The 10,466-nt window shown below is 35.5% G+C and overlaps 1 long non-coding RNA gene across 1 annotated transcript; it reads right to left on the bottom strand.

Annotated features, from left to right (window-relative positions):
- Positions 1–5,476: 5,476 nt before the first annotated feature.
- Positions 5,477–9,450, bottom strand: LOC130802658 (uncharacterized). Its single transcript, XR_009039781.1, has 3 exons — positions 8,611–9,450; positions 8,116–8,219; positions 5,477–5,699 (listed from the first exon to the last, which is right to left on the bottom strand). It is a non-coding gene; the product is annotated as an uncharacterized LOC130802658 (long non-coding RNA).
- Between the last annotated feature and the right edge of the window lie 1,016 nt (positions 9,451–10,466).

Below are 10,466 nucleotides of genomic sequence, written 5' to 3' on the forward strand. Positions count from 1 at the left end.
CTCCCATCATGGTTATATAATATACTTGGGTAATAATTAAAATTTTTTTTTTTTCGAACTGTTATGGGTAGTTGCTCAACTTTAAGTTTTACCTCCAAAGTTTACGTTACTTGTTACGATTCATAATCACGTTACGAATTAACAAGTTTCTAATCATTGTAGAGATTTTTCAAACTACTACCATCACTAATTAAATTATAATTAGTAACGAACAAATATATAAGAAAAATTAGGCGCTAAAAACGACTAATAAAATCTTCTAATAATACGACTGTTTCAGTCTTCCCTTCTTACAAGAGTTTCGTCCTCGAAACTAACTCAAACTAATGGTTATAAATACATCACTCAAATAAGTAAGGGTATCTAATTAACATGTCGTCCTCTTTTTCCCAAGTAGCACTGTCGCCATCCTGTCCACTCCATAGCACTTTCACAAGTGGAATCGTGCGGCTACGGAGTTTTCTAACCTCTCGACCTAGGATCCTCAGGGGTTTCTCCTCATACTGCAAGCTTTCAACAAGTTGAATCGGCTCATGCTGGAGAACATGTGATGGATCAAACACATACCGGCGCAATTGCGACACATGGAACACATTGTGAACCTTAGCTAATTGTGGGGGTAATGCTAACTCATAAGCTACCTCCCCAACTCTGCGCAAAATTTCATAGGGTCCAATGTATCGAGGATCAAGCTTCCCGTGCATTCCGAACCTCTTGATTCCCTTTGTTGGCGAGACTTTAAGGAACACCTTCTCACCGACTTGGAACTCAAGTTTCCTCCTCCTACGGTCTGCGTAGGATTTCTGTCGATCTTGAGCAGCCTTCATCCGGTCTCTAATGATTTTGACTTGTTCAGCGGTCTCTCTGATCATTTCTGGTCCAACGAGCACGCCGGGCCTCCCGGTATCCCAATAAAGTGGTGTCCTACACCTTTGGCCATACAAGGCCTCATACGGAGCCATACCAATACTAATCTGGTAACTATTGTTGTAGGAGAATTCTATCAATGGTAAAATATCCTCCCACGAACACTGAAAATCAAGGGCACATGCCCGAAGCATATCCTCTAGAGTCTGGATGGTCCTCTCCGTCTGCCCATCTGTAGCTGGGTGAAAAGTGGTGCTGTAATTAAGGGTCGTGCCGAATGCCCTTTGTAGCTCATTCCAAAATCGAGCCACAAATTTTGGATCTCGATCTGAAACTATTGTCATCGGTATACCATGTAGCCTAAGTACTTCTTTCACATAAGCATCGGCCAATTGTTTTGCTTTCCAAGTTACTTTAGCAGGAATAAATCTGGCAGTCTTAGTGAGTCGATCAACAATCACCCAAATAGAATCATTTCCTCTTTTCGAACGGGGCAATCCAACAACAAAGTCCATACTCACTGATTCCCACTTCCACTTAGGCACGGGAAGTGGTTGCAATTCCCCTGGAGTGCGCTGGTGGTCAATCTTGACTTGCTGACATACTAGACATCGAGCTATGAAATCCTCAACATCCTTCTTCATGTTCATCCACCAAAAGTATTGTTTTAAATCTGTTAGCATCTTATCCCGTCCTGGGTGGACAGAATACATAGTCGAATGTGCCTCCTTGAGTATTTTCTCTATCAATTCAGGATCTCGGGGCACGCATAACCTTCCCTCTAGATGAATACTCCCATCTTTAGCAATACTGAAGTCTTTTACTGCACCCTTTTCAATACCAATCTTCAACTCTGACAAGAAGTCATCATACTGTTGTAGCTCACGGATCTCCTCATGTAGACTCGGTGTTGTACTCATAGCATTGAGAACGCTGTCGTATGATCCCTTCTTAACCACAATCAATTCTAGCTCCTTCATCTCCACATAAATCTCGTAGGGCACTGAAATTAGTCCATTAATGACCATTCTCGGTTTTCGGCTTAAGGCATCTGCTACACGGTTTGCCTTCCCCGGATGATACTCCAAAGTGAGGTCATAATCTTTCATCAATTCTAGCCACCTTCTCTGCCTCATGTTAAGCTCCTTCTGTGTAAACAGATAAGTCAAACTCTTGTGATCGGTGTAGATCTTGCAAGTAGTGCCGTAGAGATAATGCCTCCAAATTTTTAAGGCAAATATGACTCCGGCTAATTCTAAATCGTGCACTGGATAGTTCTTCTCATTTGGCCTCAATTGTCTCGATGCGTAGGCAATCACTTTCCCCTCTTGCATGAGTACACAACCCAAGCCCTCTAAAGATGCGTCACTGTATACCGTGAACTCTTTCCCATCCTCGGGCAATACAAGCACTGGAGCCGTTGTCAACCTCTTTTTTAATTCTAGGAAAGCATCTTCGCACTTTTGTGACCACACAAACTTGGTATTCTTTCGAACCAAACTGGTGATCGGTAGTGCGATCTTAGAAAACCCATCAACATATCTTCGGTAATAACCTGCCAAACCCATAAAGCTTCTTACCTCAGTTACACTAGTCGGTGCTGGCCAATCAATGATAGTCCTTATCTTCTCGGGGTCCACTGTTATGCCATCTTTTGAGATTACATGACCTAGGAAGACAACTCGATCCAACCAGAATTCACTCTTGCTCAACTTCCCATAAAAGCTTCTTTCCCTCAATCGTGTTAATACCAATCTTAAGTGCTCCTCATGATCTTTCTCTGTCTTAGAGTACACTAAGATATCATCAATGAAAACCACTACAAATTTATCAAGATAGTCATGGAATGTTCGATTCATCAAGTCCATGAATGCTGCAGGGGCATTGGTTAACCCAAACGGCATCACTCTAAACTCATAGTGCCCATATCTGGTGCGGAAAGCAGTTTTAGGAATGTCTTCCTCCGCTATCCTCAACTGATGGTAACCAGATCTCAGGTCAATTTTAGAGAAAACTCCGGCTCCTTTCAACTGGTCAAATAAATCATCAATTCTAGGAAGTGGGTACTTGTTCTTGATGGTGATTTTGTTCAGCTCCCGGTAGTCAATGCATAGCCTCAAAGACCCATCTTTCTTTTTCACAAACAACACTGGAGCTCCCCATGGTGATACACTTGGTCTGATAAACCCTTTATCTTGTAACTCCTCGAGTTGGGTTTTTAGTTCAGCCAACTCAAGTGGTGCCATTCTATATGGTGCCTTTGAAATCGGTCTTGACCCTGGAACTAGGTCAATGTGAAAATCAATCTCTCTCTTTGGAGGTAACCCAGGTAGATCATCAGGGAATACATCAGAAAATTCTCGCACTATCAAGATCTGACTTAAGTCGACCTCCTTGTATGTTGACTCGCTCATGTGGTAGACCTGGGCTTCCCCACCTCTCTTTGGAAAGGTTGTAAGCCTCTCAATCATCTCTGGCTCAATATTAGGTATGGTCCCATCACTAAAAGTTACTTGTTCCCCTGGATTTTTCTCAACCTTTATATTCCTCTCATAGCACTCAATCACTGCCCTGTGTTTACCTAGCCAGTCCATTCCTAGAATGATATCAAACCCTCCTAAGTCAAATACAATCAGGTCTACATGGAACTCCTTACCCTGGATCACTAATGGGCAATCAATCAACTTTGTATTACATGATACCGTTGATCCATCAGGTAAGTCAACTCTATGCATTATAGGGCATACATTAACAGAACAGTCCAAGGATCTCACAAATGACTTAGAAACATAAGACTTGTCGGCCCCAGAATCAAATAAGACACGGGCGGACTTACCAAGCAATAACAGTAATCCGGAAATGACTTTACCTTCTGTCTTAGGAATCAAAGTGTTAGGCTCCTCCGCTGTAGTAATGGCAAAGAATTTTCCTCCTCCCGGGCGCTGGTTCCCTTGGCCTCCAGAAGATGAGGCTTTATTGCCTCCTTTATATTCAAGGCGAAGCTGAGAGTTGTTGTTACGCTGGTTCCCTTGATTTCCTGAGTATCGTGCTCCACCATTCCCGGGGTTTCCCCGGTTCTTGCCCCAACAATCTCGAGCCAAATGACCTGGTTTTCCACAATTCAGACACACAGCCTTACCCTCACAGTTGACTCCCTTAGAGTGCCATTTCTTGCATCTATCACACAGTTGACTTTTTAACGGGTTGGAGTTTTGTGGGTGTCTGTTGCTGTTGAAGCGGTTTTGGTTTTGATTCCCCTTGAAGTTTCCCTCAGCTCTGGGCTTCTTGCTCTGACCTCCCTGGTCTCCTCCAGATCTCTTTTTCCTCGCATCTTCCTCTCTCTTGCAGACCATTTCTTTCTCCACAGCATGTTCATACATAGCTTGAAAAGACTCATATTGACCCATCAACTTTTGGTAGCTGAAGTTGAGACCATTGTAGAAGCGATCCATCTTTTTCTTTTCATCAAGCACATAATCTGGGGCAAATCGAGCCAACTCCAAGAACTTGTTAGCATATTCGGTAACGCTAAGAGAATGTTGCCTCAAGTAAAGAAATTCTGATTCTTTTTGTCTCTGTAGAGCAGCTGGGTAGAACCTCTCCCTTAGTTTCTTCAAGAAATCTTCCCATCTCCAACTAGTGGGTTGTGTTGCTCCACCAGCAGATGTGGAGACAGCTGAGACACCTTTTAGGGCTCTCCACCAAAGCTCTGCAGGTCCCACTAGATAGAATGCTGCAAGTTTAACCTTAAGATTTTCTGGACAGTTTACCACCTCAAGAATTTTCTCAGTTTCATTAATCCAATCTTCAAGGACAACTGGATCTGTAGCACCATTGTAGGTCTTAGGCCTATGGGTAGCAAGCCTTTTGTAAAACTTAGTCTCATCATCCACACTAGCATGTTGGTTGGCTATGAACTGGACTAATTGAGCATTGGTCTCTTGGATGACTCTGAGTTGCTCGGTTAGGAGATTCAATTGGGCTTGGGGATCCATTCCTTCCCCAATTTCCTCTAGGTTCCTGCCAAGAGGTAATAACTAATTAATAATTATGCCTTTAAGACAAATAGATATGCACTTGCATAACACACTTTCTTAACTTTATTGATTTAATGACTTAATAACTTCATCAATTTCCATCCCATTGTATCACTTGTTTAGCAGTTTCAACACTTTTAATGATGATTTCTCAACTTAATTTACCATCATGCTTAGGCAACTTAGCCACATAATTGGATCATCACTTGCTTACAAAAAAACTTTTAAGACTTCTAGTTTACTAATGGTACTTAGTTAATAATCTGATTTAAGTTAGACTTACTACTTAAATCCTTTCTTTACCAATAATCCCTAAATTTTAAGCTCATTTCTTAATTACTTCCATTAGTTAGCTTCAACTTCTTTAAGTTAAACTCATTCTCTAATTTTCCTGATATTTTAGACAAGCTTCCAAAACCTGGCTCTGATACCAACTGTAACCGCCTCGAATTATGAAGGCAAACACTAACTGGAATTTAGTATTAATCAAGCGGAAGCTTACTTTTGCCAACACAATTAAGGGGTTACTTAAAGGTCAAACCAATATCCAAGTATAATACTTGAACCAAACCAAAGCAATATAACGAAAGTCTTAACTGTCTAAAATATAGGAAAATTACAACCAAATCGAAATAAGTCCAAAGTTCAAATTACATCCTTAAAATAGTCTAAATCTAAACTAATAGTCTCTCAAATACAATAAAGAGATCTAAACAAAAGGGGAGTCATACTCCAACTCGGGTTCAACTTCCGCTCACATATCCATTCTCCGTCGAGGTGCCATAGGGGTTTACTCTAAAAACAAAACCATTGGAAAAACATACAAAGCATAGTATCAGCAAAAAGGCCGAGTATAAACACACTGGTGTCTGTCAAACAAGTTATTAAAATCTTCTTTTTTTTTTTTTGAGTAAATTCATTTTGAAATATACTTTTTCATTTGATAAATCATATTATGATTCAAATCCAGTTCAATGGCTCTATAGTAATTTCAAATTCTTATTTTTCATCATAAATCATAAGATCTCAATAGATCCAAATCAATTTCAAACTCATATCATAAGTTTACATGGGTACTCTGTGAGTCATCCTGTGACTCGTTTGGTAGTCGATCTACCGTCCGCGACATGTCCGGCAAGTGTAACACAATGGTATTGTGAACAATACGCGCTCAGCATTGGTGAGCCGTTTAATCATGCACACAACATTTGCTGTGGCATATGTACCCGCCATTTAGGCTAAAACATTTTTTTGTGCATAATATATATCTTGTAATTTAATAGCATTTGAAAGTCAAAAATATGATAAATATCTATTATTTGCTCATAGCAAAACATACTTTATTTGCGACTTAGCAAAATCAAATCATAATATTTCCCACATGGGTAAAACATGCTTAGCATAATCATATCATTAAACATAACCTTTGTATTATATTGGGGCATCACTAACATGTATGGAAATGCATCGTAACAAAAAGTGATTAAAGTTCAATACAATTTTTTTTTTAGGAAACCACTAAAATGTTTCGTTTCAATCTTTCTTAAAGTAAATATAACTTTAAAGGGTTTTGAAATTCATTCAAAACAACTAGAATATGATTCATAAGTCTATAAAATCTTTACGACAGAAGATTTCATAAAACACTATTTTCTTAAATACAAGATAGTTTTGCCGGTAATAAAATCGATAATTGATTTGCAAAGTACATATTAATTCTCCAACAAGGCCCAAATTAATCAAGTCATTATAATACCTTATTTAAAATGAATTTAAGGTTGTCCCATCAGATTATAATTGGTTATGCGAATTTATAACGATTTTACAATTATTTTCGACAATTTGGGTATTTACCGTTATTTAAATGGTGTCTTAAATCCGTAAAATTTTATAAACCATCTAATTTAAAATTATTTTAGACTATGAGGCAGTAGTTTATTAATATAATTATAAATTTTTGATATAGATTTATTTTTACCCAAATTTATTTAACAATATTACACTTTTTAATAAATAAACATTTTCTATTAATTTGATAAATTAGTAAATAATTAATAATTTATTTTGTAAAATTATACCAAAGTTCCAGAAGTCATATAACATGTTTATTAGGCCATTTACACTTATAAAAAATCATGTATGATGTTTTATTATTTTGTATAGATATTTTATCGATATATAGAATAAAATAGGTTTAAAATTATTTGAGTCCGAATAAAATATTATAAAAATTATATGATATTTCAGAAACTTTTTTAAGGGGTATAAAATTTTAAATAACCATTAAAAATCATTTGGGGTATTTTTAATAATTAATATTGTTATTTTACCGATAAACCGAATAAAATTTATTTAAGACCATATATAGTTACGAAAATCAATATAAATTTTTCAACATGTATCTACTGTTTATATAAGTGTCTCATAAAAGTTTCATGTCCAAAAGACGTTATTTAGTATTTATTTTATATTTTACCGTTTTCAAACTTACCGATTATTAATAACCGAGTAAAAATTATTAAGGTCCTTAAATGTCAACGAAACCTTCCCAAACTTTTACCAATTTTACCTACTGTCCATATGAGTATGTGATAAAAATTTCAAGTCCATATGTCTTTGTTTGGTAATTATTTTATATTTTACCATTTTATAATTTACCGTTAAACAATTTAACGATTATTCAAAAATCATAAAAAAATTCAAAACTAAATATATTCTGGCCAAATCTTGTTGGAGACATTATAATATATTTTTATTAATTATTTTTGATGATGAAGAGTTCATCTAATACCATGTTTTATAATAAGAGTATTTAACACCTTAAAATCCATTAAAATGTCAATTTAACGAATAATCTCAACAAAAAGTATCAAAGAAATTTTCTTAACATATAGCTACTGGAAATTTCTTTTAAAATGAATTTCAAATATTTTCAAATTCATATAATCATTTCCATCACAATAACTTTCACAAAGTAGTGTTAAACATGCCTTTAAACATACAATAATTTATAAAATCAACATGCATGATGCCCACAATAATAATACATGTAATAAATTATTCCATACTCAAATTCATCATTTTGACATCATTTATCAAGATTTAAGAACTTCTCTTTGGGAATTTATTTTTTTTCTTTTAAAAAAAAGTTTATACACAAACTTTCCCAACTTGTTCTTAAATCCTTTAAAAATCACCCCATGTGACATACCTCGACTCCAAGCCTATATAATTATTCCGTAAGCTCCTACGCGTTTTTAGAAGTGGTTCTAACTTCAGTTCCTTGCCCTTCAAGCCTCAACTCCAACTCTTCAACTAAACATATTGCATTCATCCAAAAATCAATAATAATTTTGGATTTCTAACATGCACTTAACTTTTCCTAGTTAGAGTTGTTAAACTAATACTTGTGATGATTTTAACATATTTGGAGTATACTTATTATGTTGAGCAACATACTTAGTTAAGTCTCATAATTTTACTTGAATCCTTTAAGTAACAAAATTTATATGTTTGTAGAAATACATCTTCTTACTTTCTATTATGGCCTATTTTCATAGATTTATAAATGATGATTTTCTTAGTTTAGAGATAAAATACTCATGTTATAATGATCTTAGTTTATAGAAAGATTCATAAAAAAATATGTTTTACATGAACAAGTTTTAACAAAAACTAGTGGAATAAAGAAATGAACATAACTTACTCTATACTTGGTGGATTTCTTCAAGTTTGGTGTCTATGGAAAGCTCTTAAGATGAAGATTATTTTTATGGGAGATTTGAGTTTATAAACATAAATTTTCAGAAGTTTTAGATGGGTTTTTGAAGAAGATTTAATGAGAAAAGAAGGTGTTTTTGCTAGGAATTGTAAGATTGAACTTCAACTATGCTTATGGATGAAATAAGGAGTAAAATGAGGAGTGAAAGAAGGTTGATGGAGCTGAAAATATGGACAGCAAATATGTCTTAATTTATCATGTTTGCATGCTTGTTATGATGGTGTTTTTGGGTAAGAACAATAGGGGCTTTGGGTAGAGAGTTTGGTGGAGTGTGTAAGTGAGTTTTGGGGCTAAATGAGGGCTAGTATGGCAGCTAGGGGCTGCTGTTTTGGGGCTGATTTGGAGTGCTTTTTGTCCTCAATTTGGTCTATTATGGTATAAGAAAGGTTTATCTAAGATAGTTTAAAGTTTGGGTAAAAATTGTTGTACATGTAACAAGTTATGTAACTTGTACTTCATGTTTAAAAATCACTTGTATATGTAAGAAATATTTAATTTACTCCCATCATGGTTATATAATATACTTGGGTAATAATTAAAATTTTTTTTTTTTCGAACTGTTATGGGTAGTTGCTCAACTTTAAGTTTTACCTCCAAAGTTTACGTTACTTGTTACGATTCATAATCACGTTACGAATTAACAAGTTTCTAATCATTGTAGAGATTTTTCAAACTACTACCATCACTAATTAAATTATAATTAGTAACGAACAAATATATAAGAAAAATTAGGCGCTAAAAACGACTAATAAAATCTTCTAATAATACGACTGTTTCACAAATAGTCGTCATAATTCACAAGCAATTCACTGTCAAATAAAAGAATAAAATAAATATAATAAAAAAAAAATCATGAAAACAATAGTCGACTGATTCCTGAAGCAAAGAACCAAGACTTCTTACGTATTTTTTGTTTGATTTCATTAGATGTGAAACATACGTAAATTTATCATTCACACCTCTAAAAGGAATGGAACACTTTGCCCTGCCGTGTATCAATACATTCTCATAACCATGGTTTTCAAAAACAATGACATTATTTGCCACATCATTAACAACTTGATCCAATTCAACCTCATCCAGTACATCATCTTCAAATACCTCATCCAAAAAAACATCCCCCAGTACATCAGCCACAATATCAGCACCCTCATTCACTTCTACATTACGCTCATCGGCAATAATATCAGCACCCTCATTCACTTCTACATTACCCTTATTCACCATCCTTGGAATAGAGGTGAACCATTTAACCGTGTCAACAATCTCATCAATTGTATTCAGCACGGTAGGATTCATAAAAAAACTTTGGGTTTGTGAAAATGGTGTAGATGAGGTTGAAGGAACATCAGGTAGAGGGACAGGAGGAGAAGACAGTGAATGTTTTTGTTCTAACAACAATTTAATTTTCTCCATGTAAAACTCAGAAACAACTTGAGTGTCCCTCTTCATGAGCATAAGCAACTCATACATTTCCTACAAAAAGAAGTAAATATAAGTTAAAATGTTGTTCAAAAGAAAGTAACTATGACATTATATAAAAAATATAATGTAGAAAGCAACATAAATAAGTAAGATTATACTTACATCCCCAGCTAATCGGTGTATATCAGAATTTCGCATTGCATTTGAAGGCAACTGAAACTCAATTTTCTCATCGTTTTGCACTGGTTGATCTCTGAAGGGTTCTTCATTTAGACTTGGATGTCCAATATCAATGTCGTTCACCTTTACCCCCACAGCTTGACCATTCTCAAAAACCATCGACTCACTCATAGGAT

This window comes from Amaranthus tricolor, chromosome 16 (assembly GCF_026212465.1).
Source record: "Amaranthus tricolor cultivar Red isolate AtriRed21 chromosome 16, ASM2621246v1, whole genome shotgun sequence".
Lineage (NCBI taxonomy): Eukaryota > Viridiplantae > Streptophyta > Magnoliopsida > Caryophyllales > Amaranthaceae > Amaranthus > Amaranthus tricolor.